At 27.8% G+C, this 7,677-nt stretch overlaps 1 pseudogene across 1 annotated transcript; it reads left to right on the top strand.

The window, feature by feature from the left end:
* Window positions 1-227: 227 nt before the first annotated feature.
* LOC150025488 (putative beta-1,3-galactosyltransferase 2) lies at window positions 228-1,969 on the top strand (annotated as a pseudogene). The gene is made up of 5 exons (XR_016515224.1): window positions 228-744; window positions 895-968; window positions 1,059-1,372; window positions 1,529-1,649; window positions 1,773-1,969. The product of XR_016515224.1 is annotated as a putative beta-1,3-galactosyltransferase 2 (transcript).
* The last annotated feature ends 5,708 nt before the right edge of the window (window positions 1,970-7,677 follow it).

Genomic DNA, 7,677 nt, shown 5'->3' with positions numbered 1-7,677 from the left:
CATGCTTGGAAACCATTACCCCCTAAGTTTCAGAACCCTTCCAACATGTTTCAGCTCTTGAAAAGAAATTATGCTTTGGTTCATTGTGGTAACATGCCTTTGTTAATTTACAGATACGCTGAAAATAATGGTCTTTTATTGCAGTTCACAGCATATGTGTGCCTGTTCAGTTGTCATACGAAAAATTCTAACTGGTAGTTTGAGGGCAAAGTAGCAACTGGTATTAACTTTTCTATGATTTAGGCCATAATTCTTTTAAATTAAACAGGGAGAAGAGCATGGTTATGAAAAAGAGATTGGGTAGTTGCAACTGAAGCACTTATTTTTATATTTACAAGTTGGTGGAAATGGACCTTTTATTTTGGGATCTGCCTTGTTATTAAATAGCAATGGTCCAACATATTTGGGGTGCTTTAGTATTTTTAATTGCATCTATTTGCACATCATAATAGACTCATGAAGGATTAATGAAAGCGTGGTCACTAAAGAAATTTAATTCAACGTTCATAGTTTCTATAACAACTTGACATTGATTTCTTTTCAGATTCTGATTTGACAATAATGCATCATGTTTATGTACCTACTGCGGTACTTTGTTACACAATTATTGTGGTGCTTTGCTTATAAGAAATTTAAATGTATAGCTGGATATGGACTATTCCTGAACCTAAAGGACTTGGAAGGACAACAGCTATGGAAGCTGAAAAATTGAATGTAGTTTCAGAGGATTGTAATTCAAGAATTGTAAGCATTTGTTACATTTCCTCCCTGCTTGATCAGTTTTAATAATTACGTGGTAGTTATCAAAGGCACTACATAGTTTCAATTAAATGTTTCGGCTATGATGTAAATCATCCTTTGAAATTCCTGTGTTTGTGTGCTTGTCTCCCTTAGTTGCAAGAGAAGGAAGTGAAACGTGAAACTAAAGGCATCTATAAAGAGGCTTTCAAGACACAAAATGCCATACAGTAAGTTATACTTATCTTACCATTTGTTGTAATTTTATTTTGTTGTTGCTTTTATACTAAAAATGTGTAACTACATGGAATGGAATGTAGAACCCTTGATAAGACAATTTCAAACTTGGAGTTGGAATTAGCAGCTGCAAAGGCAGCTCAGGAGTCTATACGAAGTGGTGCTCCAGTACCAGAAGATATCAAGATGAGTGAATCATCTGGTAGGAGTAGGTACCTAATGGTAGTAGGAATCAACACTGCTTTCAGCAACAGAAAAAGAAGAGACTCAATATATTGAATTAATTGTAACTTGAGATTTTTGGTTTTTCCTTTCTTTCACCAGTGCCACATCAGGGGGTATCCTAGACAGAGCTATTGAAGCAGAAGATAAGAAGCATGAAGATTTTCTGAGACTGGTAATGGTCCTATTTGTCTTACTGCATTTTTGCCCCAATCTCCCTTCACTTATTTGGTCTCTACTTGAATAATCACTTGACAAAATAGCATGAATTCATTTATTTAGAGGTAAAATTAAAAGAAATGCAACAAATCTGAGTGCTTTGATTCTGCAGGATCATGTTGAAGGATACCTTGAATTGTCAGCAAAGACAAAGACCTACTTTGCTACTGCTGTTAACTTATGGGATGCTGACTTCTATATCAAAGTTGATGACGATGTTCATGTAAATATAGGTATTTAAGCTTTCTCAATTTCTCATAAACTAACCTTGCTTTAGGTGTTTGTGATTAATATTGTAGGATTCTTTAAACTGTTCCACATGGATTCTTGTTTTATACTATTCACTCCCTTTTCAGCAACACTAGGACAAACTCTAGTGAGACACCGATCAAAATAACGGGTGTACATTGGATGCATGAAATCTGGGCCAGTTCTTTCTCAAAAGTGAAGATCATTTTCTTTTATCCTTCTACTCTTTTTATGAAATGGTTGTAAACATGTACTCTTTTTATTTTAATTTTATCATGGTATCCAGAGCTTGAAAATTCATGTATCTCTTTTACTTTTTCTCAATTTTTCGTAGCTTCATAGTTTCTCTATGCCTTCTCCAACTTCTATAGCATCAACCACTCTGTTATCTTTTTGTATTTAATATTGGAGAAGCTATCTGCTGTAATTTTTTTTATTTAGAAACAAGTTGAACCAGTTTTCAAGGCATTTCTTTATTGTCTTTTTTTTTTTTTTTATATTGCTCAACCTTACCATTTCTATTAGCATTCCAATCCTGCACAATTTTACAATTCACAGAATTCATTCCTTAAGAATTTATCTCAGCCACAATCTTCTTTTCAGTTTTATACAAAAACAATATAATATTTTTAAGTTTTAGTTATAACTATTTTTGTTCAGTTATAATTAAAAGTTGTAAATGTTATAACAATTATAACTATTTATTGTACTAATTTACATAGAAAAGTCATTTCCTTAGTGCTTGCTAAACACTAATTTATCTTTGCTTAATCTTCATCCTAAGATATTGTTGAAGATAAAACTTGGTCCCAATTATTTCTTTTATTTATTGAAAAAAAAAAACTTTAACAAACATAGATAAATAAATACAATAGATGTAAATAATTGTGGTTTAAAAAACACATGAATGCCTAAATGGTAAATGAATAAAAAAAAACAAATTTCATAATTTTGAAACCTATGGTATTTTTTAAGGAGGTTCTAAAACATTTTATGGACGTTTTGAAACCCATGGTATATTACGGGAGTTTTGAAACCTATGGTATTTTACGGAGGTTTTAAAACCCATGGTATTTTACGGAGGTTTTGAAACCCATGGTATTTTACGGAGGTTTTGAAACCCATGGTATTTTACTGAGGTTTTGAAACCCATGGTATTTTACGGAGGTTTTGAAACCCATGGTATTTTACGGAGATTTTGAAACCCATGGTATTTTACGGAGGTTTTGAAACCCATGGTATTTTGAAAGGCTTTTCCTGAGGTTTAAAAAAACCCTGGGGAACACATTCCCCAGAGATGATTTAGCGGGGGAGACTACAACCCTAGGTAAATGACTTAATGGAGGTTTTAACCCTAGATAATGTAAAAATAAACCTTCGTTAAAACCATTTTTTCTTGTAGTGATACTTTTATTTAAGCCATTGACCGCCTAAGAACTAGTAAGAATGCTTTTTTTTCTTTTGTTTATTAATACATTTTCTTATGATCTAATATGGTATTTTAATTATCTTGTAGACGTTGTCCCTAAAAAATCCAGGAAATAATGAATATCCCTGGATTAACGAAACTAACGAAAGCAAATATCTTTACTAATCTTCAGGTTAGTTGGTTTATTTTAAACTAAAATTTGAATTAATATTTTTTTTAATATGAAATGAATCTTTTTTCCATAAATATCGTAAATGGTTGAAAAAGAGTAATGTACAAGCTGGGATAATCAGTCTTTCATATGTACCGAGAAAAATTACAAGCTATCACATTTGTACGAAGACACTAGATAAGAAAATACATGTAATTATGTAAATACACATAAAAAAAATAAATACATCTTTATTTTTTTTATTCTTACCATTTTCTTATATAATTTTTTTATACACCGAACTTTTATTTAGGTCATTCACCGTCTAAGAACTAGTAAGAATGCTTTTTTTTTCTTGTGTGTATTAATATTTTTTGTTATGATCTAATATGGTATTCTAATTATCATGTAGATGTTGTCCCAAAAAAATCCAAGAAATAATGAATATCCCTGGATTAACGAAATTAACGAAAGCACATATCTCTAGTCATATTCAGCTTACTTTGTTTATTTTAAAGTAAAATTCGTATTAATATTTTTATTAATATGAAATGAACCTTTTTTCCATAGATATCGTAAATAATGGTTGAAAAAGAATCATGTACAAACTGGTATAATCAGTCTTTCATATGTACCGAGAAAAATTACAAGCTACCACATTTGTACGAGGACACTAGACAAGAAAATACATGTAGTTATGTAAATACACATAAAAAATAAATACATCTTCATTTTTCTTATTCTTACCATTTTCTTATATAATTTTTTATTCACACGACTTTTATACTTTTATTTATGACATTGACCGCCTAAGAACTAGTAAGAATGCTTTTTTTTTGTTTATTAATATTTTTTGTTATAATCTAATATTGTATTTTAATTATCATGTAGATGTTGTCCCAAAAAATCCAAGAAATAATGCATATCCCAGGATTATCGAAATTAACGAAAGCACATATCTCTAGTCATATTCAGGTTAGTTTGTTTATTTTAAAGTAAAATTCGTATTAATATTTTTATTAATATGAAATGAACCTTTTTTTTCATAAATATCGTAAATGGTTGAAAAAGAATCATGTACAAGCTGGGATAATCAGTATTTCATATATAACGAGAAAAATTACAAACTAACACATTTGTAGGAAGACACTAAACAAGAAAATACATGTAGTTATGTGAATACACATAAAAAAAATAAATACATCTTCATTTTTCTTATTCTTACCATTTTCTTATATAATTTTTTTTATACACATGACTTTTATACTTTTACTTATGCCATGGACCGCCTAAAAACTAGTAAGAATGTTTTTTTTTTCTTCTGTTTATAAATATTTTTTGTTATGATCTAATACGGTATTTTAATTATCATGTAGATGTTGTCCCAAAAAAATCCAATTAATAATGAATATCCCTGGATTATCGAAATTAACGAAAGCACATATCTTTAGTCATATTCAGGTTAGTTTGTTTATTTTAAAGTAAAATTCATATTAATATTTTTATTAATATGAAATGAACCTTTTTTTCATATATATCGTAAATGGTTGAAAAAGAATCATGTACAAGTTGGGATAAGTCTTTCATATGTACCGAGAAAAATTGCAAGCTACCACATTTGTACGAAGACACTGGACAAGGAAAATTTTTTGACGCTACAACACAAGTTGGAAATTCATGATCTTCGCCTACTAACTTCAGGGGAGTATTAAGAAAATAATAATTGTCATTATATGCAATTATTGTATGGAGTTATTGTACGATATTGTACGTAATTATATGCATTTAATTTAATAAAGATAAAACCTTATGATTGGTGGATCCCTACCTAATTAGCTTATAATTTGGAAAGAGAAAACTGATATATATTTCCTGTCTAATACACATAAAAAAAAACAAAATACATCTTCATTTTTCTTATTCTTATCATTTTCTTATATAAATTTTTTATACACCCAACTTTTATTTAGAACTAGTAAGAATTCTTTTTTTATTTTTTAATTATCTTGTAGACGTTGTCCCAAACAAATTCAGGAAGTAATGAATATCCCTGTATAAACAAAAGCACATATCTCTAGTCATCTTCAGGTTATAGTTTGTTTATTTTAAAGTAAAATTCGTATTAATATTTTTATCAATATGAAATGAACCTTTTTTTCCATAGATAATCGTAAATGGTTGAAAAAGAATCATGTATAAGATGAGATAATCAGTCTTTCATATGTACTGAGAAAAATTACAATCTACCACATTTATACGAAATCACTGGAGATGACGCTACAACACAAGTTGGAGATTCATGATCTTCGCCTACCAACTTGAGGGGACTAATTGTCACATTATACACAATTATTGTATGCAGTTATTGTACGATATTATACGTAATTATATGCAATTAATTTAATACTGATAAAATCTCATTATTAGTGGATCCTACCTAATTAGCTTATAATTTGGAGAGGGAAAACTTGTATATATTTCCTGTACATGGAGTTATGTAAATACACATTAAAAAAATAAATACATCTTCATTTTTCTTATTCTTACCATTTTCTTATATAATTTTTTTATACACAAGACTTTTATTTAGGTCATTGACGGCCTAAGAACTAGTAAAAATGCCTCTTCTTTTTTCTTTTGTTTATTAATATTTTTTGTTAGGATCTAATATGGTATTTTAATTATCTTGTAGACGTCGTCCCAAAAAAATCCAGAAAGTAATGAATATTCCTGGATTAACGAAATTAACTAAAACACATATCTCTAGTCATCTTCAGGTTAGTTTGTTTATTTTAAAGTAAAATTCGTATTAATATTTTTATTAATATGAAATGAACATTTTTTCCATAGATATCGTAAATGGTTGAAAAAGAATTATGTACAAACTGGGATAATCAGTCTTTCATATGAACCGAGAAAAATTACAAGTTAACACATTTGTATGAAGATACTGTATTCATTGAATACATTGACTGTCTAAGAAAATAAATAAAATAAGCTAAATTTGAATTATATTTAAGTTTTCTAAAAAATTAATATTGTTAGTTAGATTTGGATATAGATAATTATGATTGTTTTATTTTGTTTTATCTAAGAGAGATATCTTGACTAATCGGTAGGAATATATATTCTGATTGGAAAAAGTGAGAAAGGTAAAGTGGTTGTAATGAAAAACAATTCATCACTCTTTTTTCTTTTCCATTTGCTCTTCAAACTCAAAACAAACAAAGCTAGATTCTCTTGAAAGCCATCCGAAACAAACTTCTTTAGGGATTTCGCACCTTTCTTATACCTTTTATAATAAAATTAAAATTGTAGTTCTAGAATTAGTTAAATAAAATATTTTTTTACTGTAACATATATAAAATGTTAATTTATAATATATAAAATTTAACATAGAATAGTTAGAATCAATCATTACATTTGATGTATTGTCTGTTTTAGGTTGATGTTCCATCACAATTTTGTATTAAAAGACGTTTTTAAAAATTAAGGAAGGAAAATGTATTTAAACTTTCATTAATCTCGACTCTAAGCGATTTTATAAATTAATTTCGTAAAATTGGGTTAGATTTTGTTTAGAATAAAATTTATTAGATTTATTTATCATTATCTCCATGTAAGCATAAATTAGAACCACACCGTTAATTAAATTTATATTAATTATGTTTAGTTTAATAATTAGGTGTACTAATTGTTTCAAATTTTCTGGTATGAGTTTAATTCCTACCAATAAAAATATTTCATTAATTAGTAAATTTATTTAGAGTTGTACATGTGTTATTTTGGATTTAAAAGATTTTCAATTCGAATTCAACCTGATGGTATTCAATATCTGTTAACATGTCTCTCACATTCCTAATTTTTAAAATTGAATTAATTTTTCTGTACAAAAGTGAATTAATTGTATACAATAAGACATATTACGAGAAAACAGTTATTACTTTTTTTAATGTTATTTGTAAAATAATAATAAGGACTTATATGTATTAATATAAGTGTTTTGAAATAAATTAAAAAGTAATAATTGAACTTAAATTAGGTTTAAGTTGTAATTTAATTAATCATATAATTAAGGTAATGAATGAAGGTTCATTTGATATTAGAATGGATGATGATAATAATGTTGTTATTTGAGGGGAGTGAAAACAGTAAATTGGCGTGTTCTGTGTAGTAAAATAGGTTTGGACAATGTGGTTTGTGTAAAAGAGACTTATAAACTCATTCAAAAAGAATAGTGAACTTAGATCTTTAATGGAGTTGCATATAGCATTTCAAAATGTAAGAACTAGTTTTTATGCTTAGTATGAATAATTTTAAAAAAATAAGTGTAAAATTTTAAATTATGTCTAGTTTTTAACTATTCAATATATCTATGTATATATTTTTAATGTATACTAGTAATTTACACTAACTATGATTTTTTTTAATT

The sequence above is a fragment of the Phaseolus vulgaris genome, chromosome 8 (assembly GCF_051622355.1).
Source record: "Phaseolus vulgaris cultivar YP4 chromosome 8, ASM5162235v1, whole genome shotgun sequence".
Lineage (NCBI taxonomy): Eukaryota > Viridiplantae > Streptophyta > Magnoliopsida > Fabales > Fabaceae > Phaseolus > Phaseolus vulgaris.
This window is presented reverse-complemented; position numbering and strand designations above follow the sequence as displayed.